Source organism: Phocoena phocoena, chromosome 21 (genome assembly GCF_963924675.1).
Source record: "Phocoena phocoena chromosome 21, mPhoPho1.1, whole genome shotgun sequence".
In the NCBI taxonomy this organism is placed as follows: Eukaryota; Metazoa; Chordata; class Mammalia; order Artiodactyla; family Phocoenidae; genus Phocoena; species Phocoena phocoena.
In genome coordinates this window covers 3,895,688-3,909,251 of record NC_089239.1, presented here as the reverse complement: position 1 = coordinate 3,909,251, position 13,564 = coordinate 3,895,688, and the positions used below count along the sequence as shown (strand labels likewise).

Below are 13,564 nucleotides of genomic sequence, written 5' to 3'. Positions count from 1 at the left end.
CACCAGTTCATTTTTATTCTGAAAGAGACACTCCACCCCACAAAACAGCAGGGCAGCCAATCTCATCATGCAAAGATGGGAATTTCTTAGCTGATGGATGCTTCATTCAGCTCTCATCCAGCAGTGGACTCCTGGCTGGGGTTTTGCTTCAGGACCTGCTTCCCTAGAAGGCCTAAGGGACACCCAGTGGGAAGGGGGCGCGGGGGGTGAGACTTGTGGGGGGGGTTGATTGTGAAACGGTGAGTCACTCCCTTCCTGCCGCAGTTCCCCGCACTCCGTGGAGGGGAAAGGAGGAATGATTAACACTAGGAAAGCGGATCATTTGCCGAGAGGAACGTAAACGGTGCCTTCCTACAAAATAATCCGCCCAGAGCCCAGGCGAAAGGAAATGAGCCTTTCTGCCCCTCTTCCCCGTCTGTTTTTCTCCCTCCCCTCCCAAAACTTTCTCAAACATCCCAACACGATCTTAAGCTTCCACATGCAAAAAGTACACGTCACTGCATATATCCCAGAGATTTGCGGAATGTTTATACACTGGGGTCACCAAGTCCCACTTTCTTCCATCTTTTCCCCCCGCCTCATCCCCAAACTCATCTCCACTATCTTGTCTGCAAAAGGGGATGCTTCAGATTTCAGTGTTCATTGTTCACAGCACCTGAGAATTCTTGAGCTGTGGGGCACGTAGTAATGAACCAGACCAGATGCTCCAGAGGGAGTCTGTGCCGTACTGTCTCCCTGGGTCTAAAATTGGACAAACAAGTCCCCCTTGACAATTGTAGAGATGAGAAACAGTCCCAGAGCATGGCTGTGGCCAGGTTCACACAGCCTGCTCTTGACACTTCCACGTTGACCCATCATACCGGCAAGCTGGTCCACTGGGCTGACTCATCTTCCTGCCCTAAAGACCCCTTTCCAGCAGTACTCACCCACAGGTCAGGAGCAACAGATGAGCCAGGCCTGGAGCTAGGACACAGCTCTGCCGAGGCCCACGTGGGCCACAGCACATGCAGGCGTGTGTCACCTGTCCCCATCTGAGCCAGCTCCAGAGACCAGCAGCTCTGAAGGCTCGCAGGGCCTGGCATTCATCCCAGGAACAGGGGCCAAGGGCAAATCGCTTCTTAATTACTGCTTGCAGTGCAAGTTTTTGCTTTGGCCTGGGCAACGGCCAACCCCGCACAACACATCGCGTCTCTTATCAGCCTGCAGTGAATTGATCTTGGGAATTGAGCCTTGCCCGATCCATGGATTCTACTGTAACTGGAGAAGTAGCAGCAACCATCTCCAGACACAGGCTCCTCTCTGCAGCTGGCGGATGACTGAAAGCCCTCTTCCTGAGCCCCTCTCTCCCACCCTCCCCTCCCAGGCCCTTCAGACAGTCTGAGGCCATGCCTTCCTTCTCAGGAGCCTCACCACTCAGCCTGGCCTGTACCACGTGGGCTCCTTCACAGCCACAGAGCAGTTTCACAATCATCTCCTATTGGGTCTTCACAGACAACCCTCCAAGGATTTAGGAGAATATATATTAGGGTGATTATCACATCAGCATTGCCAACAAACAACCCCCAAATCTCAATGGCTCAACACAAATATGTCCACTCCTTGCTTATGTCACTGTCTACTGTGCACTGGGTGGCTTTCCAGGTGGCTGTCCTCCAAGAGACCTCTGTCTCTAATGTTCACCTGGGGAGGTAAACGTGAGGAGGATGGCACAGGTGGATTTGTGGTGAGAACACATACACGGCACTTCTGCTCACAATTCATTGGCCAGAACTAGTCATGTGACTGCTAAATGCAAGGGAGGCTGGGAAATGTAGTCTTCCTGTGGGACCAGGAAGAGGAAATGGACCGGTGAGCATCTAATCACTCGGCTCCAGAGGGATGATGACACTTTTCTTGTGCGGGCGGGTACATAAACATCATCTCATTCAATCCCCGTGACAGCTCACTGAAGAGTATTCATCTTTGTTTACACATGAGGCGACTCAGAGAATCCAGGGCTCTGACTCCAAATCCCCTGCTCTGACACACGAACATAGTCTCCCTGGACAAAACCGAAACAGTGTAGAGGAGACTAGAATCCTTTCTGGCCATCCTACCTTCCACCCCAAACCCCTCCCAAATTCACTGTTGTTAACAGTTTGATGCGTGTCTTCATGGAGCTTTGTGTACATGCATTTATATTGCATGAATGTACTCACAGTGATTATCCAATTGATTTGTCATGTTCTTTAAAAAATAGACCTGTATGGGCTTCCCTGGTGGCGCAGTGGTTGAGAGTCCGCCTGCCGTTGCAGGGGACACGGGTTCGTGCCCCGGTCCGGGAGGATCCCACGTGCCGCGGAGCGGCTGGGCCCGTGAGCCACGGCCGCTGAGCCTGCACGTCCAGAGCCTGTGCTCCGCAACGGGAGAGGCCACAACAGTGAGAGGCCCGCGTACCGCAAAAAAAAAAAAAAAAAATAGACCTGTACATATACATTATTTTGTAACAAAATCTAATACACACCTCCTTATAAGTATCCAGTGTTTTATCACCAGATCACCCAACCTCCCAGATTTCAACCAAGGAGCAATTCTTTGGGCCTAAGGTACCATCTCCATAAGGTCTTGGCTGAAATGCAAATACCTCCCAAGAGAAATGCAGAGCATGAAGCACGAAGAGTCATTCACACCTTAGCTCAACATCATTTGTCTCTGTAGAGTCAGACCCAGGAGGACAGGGCCAAGGTCTTCTCTTGCCAGCAGCCAGCCCTTGGCCCATTGCCTGGTTTGGGGACACTCACATCTGTACCTGAGACTCTGTCCTATGTCGACTATCTTTTAAACCACCCAGGATATTGGGGGCTGGGGAAAATAGGTCCCTGAGGGTGAAGGAAAAACTCACCCTTTTGGAAAGTGGGATTAGACGAAACCGGTTTGAAAACAGTCCGAGTCTGGACAGCTGAGTATACTGTGCCCTCAAGTTACCTCGTAATCTTCACAATAACCCCTGTTATGCGGAGGGTCTGGTTACCCCCATTTTACAGCTGGAACGGCCAAGTCCAAGCGGGAGGTGGACTGCCCAAGGCTGGCTGCACAGTCACTCCCCCACCTGCACATGAGGCTGCCTCCCCAGGCCTGGGACCAGCAGCCCACCCTGAAGCTTTATTTAATGGGCTTCTTCTACTCTCCAGTGCCAGACGGGGCCCCAGGGATTTGAACCAAACCTAAAAATGATCTGAAAAGCGCTAAACCGTATGAACTTTGAACCAAGTTTCGACATCATTTCATTGACCTCTGAACCATATTCGGAGGGATTACTCTCTCTCCTGCCCATCCTTGAAGACCTAACAGAAACCCAGAAACCCCTCTTCCAGATAAGGCTGCCCTGATGGCTCTGCATGAAGGGATCTCTTCTCCTCTGAACTCAGGGTCACATAACATCTGCACAGTTAACGGGCCGATTAATCCACTTCACCTTGTGTCAGCTCTTTTTCGGTGCCGGGCTGCTGTTTAAATAATTTGTTGTCATAATTTATCAGGAGCTTCTGTTGTGTCTCCCCAAATAGAGGATAATCTCCTTGAAGGCGAAGGCAAACACCTGACCTTGACCGTGAGCCCCCAGAACGCAGCCGGATGACTTGCATGCGGAAGGTCCTCAACACACACTAGGGGTTTTACATCATTTCAGCATTTTAATACTTTCATATGTAATACTTTATATTATTTCCATCTAACAGGATAATGCCTTTTCTAAATGATCTCTTTAGCTCCTTTCATTAGCTCATGTCAGTCACAATTTTTTCTTTTATCCTTTTAACTCTTTTTTACCAACCATGTTTAAATTTGAGAAAATGAATTCACCACCACCATAATAATCACCACCACCACCATCATCATCATCACCATCACCACCACCACCATCATCATCTTCACCATTATCCTCACCTATTGAGGGTCTGCTATTGGTCAGGCACTTGCTGTAAGCAGTCAGCATCACAATGATCCCAATGTTCCCTTGTCCCACTGTTACTATCCCTTCACCATCACTCAGACGTCTTTCACAGAGTCCTCCCAGTAGCCATATGTTCGCTCACGTGTATGAGGTCCTCTTCACCCTGCATTCAGGGCCCTAAGCACAGGACATGAAGCACAGCGTTTAATCCTCTGTAATGCACTGTAAGTGCATTTTCCCCCATTTTGCAGATGAATAAACTGAGGCTCAGAGGGGCTCAAATCCCTGGGGCAATGGAGACACTTCAGGTCTCACTTTGAGTCTCACAGCAACTTCTTTAGCATGTGTTACAGTGCCCTGTAATGAGTGGGGATTCAGTGAAAACTCTTCTTCTGTGTATATTTGACATTATTCATAATAAAATTTAAAATAAAAAGTTATCTTTCCAAGTAAGAGAATGAAAGAATGTTATTAAGACAGGTATCAGACCTAACACCTTCACTGGTGTATTCCAAGTACGCAGTATATAGTAGATGCTCAATAAATAGTTATTGAATGGAAAACAAATGAATGAAAAGCTTGTGCAATGTGCTAGGAAAGGAAGCAGCTGAGCCGGAGCCAAACCCCAGTGGGCTTCACCCCAAAGCCCACTTGCGCATCCCCACACCAAGGTGATGAATCGCCACCACAAGGAAGTCCTTCGAAGGGATTCCAGCGGTCTCTGGAAAGGAAGGTCCCTCCACAGCAATCTTCCCTGTGTCTCCTCGCTCAAAATGCGTTCCAGCACCGGAGCTGGCTGGCGCGCCCGCCTTCTGACAGTAAGATGCCTTCCTATTCGATTTTAGCGCTTAGGGATCAACAGCGGCGCTGCAGAGTTCACAGAAGGCAATCGATCGCATCTGGATCAATATCAACAGCACGGCACGGTCATCAGCTTACTGCACCTCACTATGCCTTCCTCTCCCTCTCTCTTCTTTCGCCTTCTCTCTCAAAGGCTACTCCAGGACCAAGAACAGCACAGAACTTGGGAGACATGGCTGTTACAGGGTCAACCGGAAGGCCAGGGCCCACCTAGCCACCAAGTAGACCTAAATCTCCTGGAACTAGACCCAGGGGACCCAGAGGTGCAGAGAGGTTTCTCACGAGGCTAAACCAACACCAGGGCCTGGCACAGGGCCTGGCACAGAGTGGGCTCTCAGCCATGCTCATCCCCTCCCTCCCACCTGCCTGCGGCCCTGCTTCTCAGCGTCTCTGCCTCTAGGGATGACTCCTTCACATCCAAGTATTGAAAGCTTCCGCCAAATGCAAATACGTTTGCCGGCTCAGCTCAAAACAATAACCAGGATCCGGGGCTCTCAACACATGATCCTCCGGTCTTCAGGACCTTATCAGTCAGATACCATCGCCCGGTTCTGTAGCTTCAGGGTGAAGGCTGCTGGAGCACGATCACGGTAGGTGGTTGAGCCCCGGCCACCTACCTGAGAGGGAAAATTCAAGTGGAGGGAAGGAGAGCAGAGCTTGGGATGCTGAGCCTTGAAGGCACAAGGATGCCTTGGGAAGGCATCTAGGATGGGAGGCAGCTGTACTCTCTGGGAGGCAGAGAGTCGGGGCTGTTCGAAGTCATTAGCCATGAAACAGAGACTGGGTCAGTAAGAGCGAGGGGTGCACCCAAAGATTCTGCCCTGGGTGCCTGGGGCGGGGAACGTGAGCGGAGCAGCTTGGTATAAAAACTAGATGGCACCTGTGCCGTTCCGGTGTCCCCGCACTTGTGAGAGATTCTGCTGCTGGATCTTGGCCCTCCCCACACAGATCACAGGGAGAAATACCACCTTTAGGAGACGGTAAGAACAGCCAAAGTAGGGACACGAATGGGAGAAGTGGGGAAAACACAGGATATCCCAGTTGGGTCAAGGGGCTCTGCACCAAAACACCCCGGGCTCTCCCTAAACGTGGCAACCCCGCTTACAGAGCATCTGCTGCTTGCCTGGCGCAGTCTTGGTTCATATCCTGCAGCACTTTCTAAGGGAAACAGCCTCATCACAGAGTTGAGCAATTACAGGCACTGAGGTTGGATGAGTTTTCTAGGACACAGCTGGTGGCTGATGGCACCAGCAGCCAAACCCAGTTTGGCCTGGACCCTCCTGGTACTCTCACCACTTACGATGTGGATTCGTCCGGCTCCTAAAGGCCTTCCGTGAAGAAGGCTGCTCTAAGGCGTCCCTGCAGCTGGCCTGGCTCTCCGAAAGGGTCTCCCAGCCTGAACCCTGAGGATTGTGATTGGGACAAGTTATTCCTCCTTCCCTTCTCTTCATCCACAGGTGGTCCCTGCTCTGAGCAGACAAAATACACAAAAATCCAAACCTGGAAAAAAAATTTTTAATTGCAAAACAAGAGAGAGAGAGAAAGTATTCATTTAACCAAACGGCTTCTTTGTTTTTACAGGATTCCCCTAGTGCTTTCAAAAATAAGACTCAATTTACAAAATCCATTTGACACTCAACTTTTCAGGAACAATACTATCATCAATTTACAGGAGAACAGAACTGTTCTCGTTCCTGCTTTCCTCCTGATACCGACATGCCAAAGAGAGTCAGGGTTTACTGAAAAGTGATTTGCTTTACAAAAATGTTCCGGCAACTTTGCTTACAACGTCTCTTTAGTGCGGTGTTCAAATAAACTTCTGGGATTTCTGCATTGCGAAAACCAGCAAACTTGAAAATACTCTAATGAGATCAATGAAGTATATTTTAGATTCTTCCTTCTTCTGGGGTCTGAACACTTCATGTTTTTCTTCCTCTGGGTAATTTTTCAACTTGAGATTTTATTATTGATTTTGCTCTAGGCAATATTGATGTACCGCTCCTTTTAAAAATCACATTTATTTTAATTTTTATATCTTAAAGCGGTGAAAGGATGAGACTAGAATAAACTGCTTCTTGTCTTCCCTGAGTTCAATCCCCTCACATCCCCGCCACCTTGTAACAGACAAAAGGATGGGTGTTCCTGAAACCCAAGGTCACCTCCCCTTGGGTTAACGTTGTAACGTTGTATCTGTTAAGGAAGGTGTGTCACCGGCTCATCCTAGGCATAGGATACAACATACCCATTTCCCCATACAGGACAGGAATACTTTCTCCTTATCAGCCTCACTTTTAGTATAGTATTTATTCACTAATTAATCTTGGATTAAATATTTGGCTATTTATTATGGCTGCCAATCTTGCCAATTAGTTAAATGGCAAAATCACATCTTTCTGCTGCAGACCACTGCTCCTCACTGGGTGGTACTAGGTCCTGTGGGTGGTACAGGTCCTGTGTAATCTCAGGAGAAAGAGAACGCTCTTCATAGAAAAGCTCACATGAAGAGGAGGAACCAAGATGGCGGAGTAGAAGGACGTGCGCTCACTCCCTCTTGCGAGAACACCAGAATCACAACTAGCCGCTGGACAATCATCGACAGGAAGACACTGGAACTCTCCAAAAAAGATACCCCACATCCAAAGACAAAGGAGAAGCCACAATGAGATGGTAGGAGGGGCGCAATCACAGTAAAATCAAATCCCATAACTGCTGGGTGGGTGACTCACAAACTGGAGAACACTTGTGCCACAGAAGTCCACCCACTGGAGTGAAGGTTCTAAGCCCCACGTCAGGCTTCCAAGCCTGGGGGTCCGGCAACGGGAGGAGGAATTCCTAGAGAATCAGACTTTGAAGCCTAGTGGGAATTGATCGCAGGACTTCAACAGGACTGGGGGAAACAGAGACTCCACTCTTGGAGGGCACACACAAAATGGTGTGTACATCGGGACCCAGGGGAAGGAGCAGTGACCCCGGGGGAGACTGAACCAGACCTACCTGCTGGTGTTGGAGGGTCTCCTGCAGAGGTGGGGGGTGGCTGTGGCTCACTGTGGGGACAAGGATACTGGCAGCAGAAGTTCTGGGAAGTACTCCTTGGCATGAGCCCTCCCAGAGTCTGTCATTAGCCCCACCAAAGAGCCCAGGTAGGCTTCAGTGTTGGGTTGCCTCAGGCCAAACAACCAACAGGGAGGGAGCCCAGCCCCACCCATCAGCAGTCAAGTGGATTAAAGTTTTACTGAGCTCTGCCCACCAGAGCAACAGTCAGCTCTACCCACCACCAGTCCCTCCCATCAAGCCTCTTAGATAGCCTCATCCACCAGAGGGCAGAGAGCAGAAGCAAGAAGAACTACAATTCTGCAGCCTGTGGAACAAAAAACACATTCACAGAAAGATAGACAAGATGAAAAGGCAGAGGGCTATGTACCAGATGAAGGAACAAGATAAAACCCCAGAAAAACAACTAAATGAAGTGGAGATAGGCAATCTTCCAGAAAAAGAATTCAGAATAATGACAGTGAAGATGATCCAGGACCTCGGAAAAAGAATGGAGGCAAAGATCGAGAAGATGCAAGAAATGTTTAACAAAGACCTAGAAGAATTAAAGAACAAATGAACAGAGATGAACAGTACAATAACTGAAATGAAAACTACACTAGAAGGAACCAGTAGCAGAATAACTGAGGCAGAAGAATGGATAAATGACCTGGAAGACAGATGGTGGAATTCATTGCTTCAGAACAGACTAAAGATAAAAGCATGAAAAGAAATGAAGACAGCCTAAGAGACCTCTGGGACAATATTAAACGCAACAACATTCACATTATAGGGGTCCCAGAAGGAGAAGAGAGAGAGAAAGGACCAGAGAAAATATTTGAAGAGATTATAGTCGAAAACTTCCCTAACATGGGAAAGGAAATAGCCACCCAAGTCCAGGAAGCACAGCGAGTCCCATACAGGATAAACCCAAGGAGAAACATGCCAAAACACATAGTAATCAAACTGGCAAAAATTAAAGACAAAGAAAAATTATTGAAAGCAGCAAGGGAAAAATGACAAATAATATACAAGGGAACTCCCATAAGGTTAACAGCTGATTTCTCAGCAGGAACTCTACAAGCCAGGAGGGAGTGGCATGATATACTTAAAGTGATGAAAGGGAAGAATCTACAACCAAGATTACTCTATCCGGCAAGGATCTCATTCAGATTTGATGGAGAAATCAAAAGCTTTACAGACAAGCAAAAGCTAAGAGAATTCAGAACCACCAAACCAGCTCTACAACAAATGCTAAAGGAATTGCTCTGAGTGGGAAATACAAGAGAAGAAAAGGACCTACAAAAACAAACCCAAAACAATTAAGAAAATGGTCATAGGAACATACATATCGATAATTACCTTAAACGTGAATGGATTAAATGCTCCAACCAAAAGACACAGGCTTGCTGAATGGATACAAAAACAAGATCCATATATATGCTATCTACAAGAGGCCCACTTCAGACCTAGGGACACATACAGACTGAAAGTGAGGGGATGGAAAAAGATATTCCATGCAAATGGAAATCAAAAGAAAGCTGGAGTAGCTATACTCATATCAGATAAAATAGACTTTAAAATAAAGAAAGTTACAAGAGACAAGGAAGGACACTACATAATGATCAAGGATTCAATCCAAGAAGAAGATAGAACAATTATAAATATATATGCACCCAACATAGGAGCACCTCAATACACAAGGCAACTGCTAACAGCTATAAAAGAGGAAATCGACAGTAACACAATAATAGTGGGGGACTTTTTAACACCTCACTTACACCAATGGACAGATCATCCAAAATAAAAATAAATAAGGAAACAGAAGCTTTAAATGACACAATAGACCAGATAGATTTAATTCATATTTATAGGACATTCCATCCAAAAACAGCAGATTACACTTTCTTCTCAAGTGCGCATGGAACATTCTCCAGGATAGATCACATCTTGGGTCACAAATCAAGCCTCAGTAAATTTAAGAAAATTGAAATCATATCAAGCATCTTTTCTGACCACAAAGCTATGAGATTAGAAATGAATTACAGGGGAAGAAACGTAAAAAACACAAACACATGGAGGCTAAACAATACATTACTAAATAGCCAAGAGATCACTGAAGAAATCAAAGAGGAAATTAAAAAGTACCTAGAGACAAATGGCGATGAAAACAGGACGATCCAAAACCTATGGGATGCAGCAAAAGCAGTTCTAAGAGGGAAGTTTATAGCTATACAAGCCTACCTCAAGAAACAAGAAAAATCGCAAATAAACAATCTAAACTTACACCTAAAGGAACTAGAGAAAGAAGAACAAACAAAACACAAAGTTAGCAGAAGGAAAGAAACCCTAAAGATCAGAGCAGAAATAAATGAAATAGAAACAAAGAAAAGAATAGCAAAGATCAATAAAACTAAAAGCTCGTTCTTTGAGAAGATAAACAAAATTGATAAGCCATTAGCCAGAGTCATCAAGAAAAAGAGGGAGAGGACTCAAATCAATAAAATTAGAAATGAAAAAGGAGAAGTTACAACAGACACTGCAGAAATACAATGCATCCTAAGAGACTACTACAAGCAACTCTATGCCAATAAAATGGACAACCTGGAAGAAATGGACAAATTCTTAGAAAGGCATAACCTTCCAAGACTGAACCAGGAAGAAACAGAAAATATGAACAGACCAATCACAAGTAATGAAATTGGAACTGTGATTAAAAATCTTCCAACAAACAAAAGTCCAGGACCAGATGGCTTCACAGGTGAATTCTATCAAACATTTAGAGAAGAGCTAACACCCATCCTTCTCAAACTCTTCCCAAATATTGCAGAGGAAGGAACACTCCCAAACTCCTTCTATGAGGCCACCATCACCCTGATATGAAAACCAGACAAAGATACTACAAAAAAAGAAAATTACAGACCAATATCACTGATGAATATAGATGCAAAAATCCTCAACAAAATACTAGCAAACAGAATCCAACAACACATTAAAAGGATCATACACCATGATCAAGTGGGATTTATCCCAGGGATGCAAGGATTCTTCAGTATACGCAAATCAATCAATGTGATACACCATATTAACAAATTGAAGAAGAAAAACCATATGATCATCTCAATAGATGCAGAAAAAGCTTTTGACAAAATTCAACACCCATTTATGATAAAAACTCTCCAGAAAGTGGGCATAGAGGGAACCTACCTCAACATAATAAAGGCCATATATGACAAACCCACAGCAAACATTATTCTCAATGGTGAAAAACTGAAAGCATTTCCTCCAAGATCAGGAACGAGAAAGGATGTCCACTCTCACCACTATTACTCAACATAGTTTTGGAAGTCCTAGCCATGGCAATCAGAGAAGAAAAAGAAATAAAAGGAATACAAATTGGAAAAGAAGAAGTTAAACTGTCACTGCTTGCAGATGACATGATACTATACATAGAGAATCCTAAAGATGCCACCAGAAAACTACTAGAGCTAATCAATGAATTTGGAAAAGTAGCAGGATACAAAATTAATGCACAGAAATCTCTTGCATTCCTATACACTAATGATGAAAAATCTGAAAGAGAAATTATGGAAACACTCCCATTTACCACTGCAACAAAAAGAATAAAATGCCTAGGAATAAACCTACCTAGGGAGACAAAAGACCTGTATGCAGAAAACTATAAGACACTGATGAAAGAAATTTAAGATACCAACAGATGGAGAGATATACCATGTTCTTGGATTGGAAGAATCAATATTGTGGAAATGACTATACTACCCAAAGCAATCTACAGATTCAATGCAATCCCTATCAGATTACCAATGGCATTTTTTTTTACAGAACTAGAACAAATCATCTTAAAATTCATATGGAGGGGCTTCCCTGGTGGCGCAGTGGTTGAGAGTCCGCCTGCCGATGCAGGGGACACGGGTTCATGCCCCGGTCTGGGAAGATCCCACATGCCGCGGAGCGGCTGGGCCCGTGAGCCATGGCCGCTGAGCCTGTGCGTCCGGAACCTGTGCTCCGCAACAGGAGAGGCCACAACAGTGAGAGGCCCGCGTACCAAAAAAAAAAAAAAAAAAAAAAAAAAAAATTCGTATGGAGACACAAAAGACCCCCAATAGCCAAAGCAGTCTTGGGGAGAAAAAACGGAGCTGGAGGAATCAGACTCCCTGACTTCAGACTATACTACAAAGCTACAGTAATCAAGACAATATGTTACTGGCACAAAAACAGAAACAGATCAATGGAACAAGATAGAAAGCCCAGAGATAAACCCACGCACCTATGCTCAATTAATCTATGACAAAGGAGGCAAAGATATACAGTGGAGAAAAGACAGTCTCTTCAATAAGTGGTGCTGGGAAAACTGGACAGCTACATGTAAAAGAATGAAATTAGAACACTCCCTAACACCATATGCAAAAATAAACTCAAAATGGATTTGAGACCTAAATGTAAGACCGGACACTATAAAACTCTTAGAGGAAAACACAGGAAGAACACTCTTTGACATAAGTCACAGCAAGATCTTTTTTGGTCCACCTCTTAGAGTAATGGAAATAAAAACAAAAATAAACAAATGGGACCTAATGAAACTTCAAAGCTTTTGCACAGCAAAGGAAATCATAAACAAGATGAAAAGACAACCCTCAGAATGGGAGAAAATATTTGCAAACGAATCAATGAACAAAGGATTAACCTCCAAAATATATAAACAGCTCATGCAGCTCAATATTAAAAAAAAAACAACCCAATCCAAAAATGGGCAGAAGACTTAAATAGACATTTCTCCAAAGAAGACATACAGATGTCCAAGAAGCACATGAAAAGCTGCTCAACATCACTAATTATTAGAGAAATGCGAATCAAAACTACAATGAGGTATCACCTCACACCAGTTAAAATGGGCATCATCAGAAAATCTACAAACAACAAATGCTGGAGAGGTGTGGAGAGAAGGGAACCCTCCTGCACTGTTGGTGGGAATGTAAATGGATACAGCCACTATGGAGAACAGTATGGAGGTTCCATAAAAAACTAAAAATAGAATTACCGTATGACCCAGCAATCCCACTACTGGGCATGTATCCAGAGAAAACCATAATTCAAAAAGACACATGTACCCCAATGTTCACTGCAGCACTATTTACAATAGCCAGGTCATGGAAGCAACCTAAATGCCCATCGACAGACGAATGGATAAAGAAGATGTGGTACATATATACAATGGAATAGTACTCAGCCATAAAAAGGAACAAAATTGAGTCATTTGCTGAGACGTGGATGGAACTAGAGACTGTCATACAGAGTGAAGAGAAAAACAAATATCGTATATTAAGGCATGTATGTGGAACCTAGAAAAATGGTACAGATGAACCGGTTTGCAGGGCAGAAGTTGAGACACAGATGTAGAGAACAAACGTATGGACACCAAGGGGGGGAAAACCGCGGTGGGGTGGGGATGGTGGTGTGCTGAATTGGGTGATTGGGACTGACATGTATACACTGCTGTGTATGAAATTGATGACTAATAAGAACCTGCTGTATAAAAAAAACAAACAAGAAAAACAACTAATACTAAACTTTCTTTGGGTTATTTGTATGGAAATATGTTAACATAAATGTTTCAGACATTACATGAAATTTCTAAAAATCTTATATTCTGGTATAATGTTATAAGTCATAATTCTAGTTATTACTTTAAAATGTATATCTCAGAAATAACTAAAAAAAAAA

General features: G+C 44.7%; 1 protein-coding gene across 1 annotated transcript in view; it reads right to left on the bottom strand.

Moving 5' to 3' along the window:
• Positions 1-13,564, bottom strand: part of ANK1 (ankyrin 1) — a 216,887-nt gene that overhangs the window by 166,513 nt on the left and 36,810 nt on the right. The gene's annotated exons all lie outside the window — the stretch shown is intronic.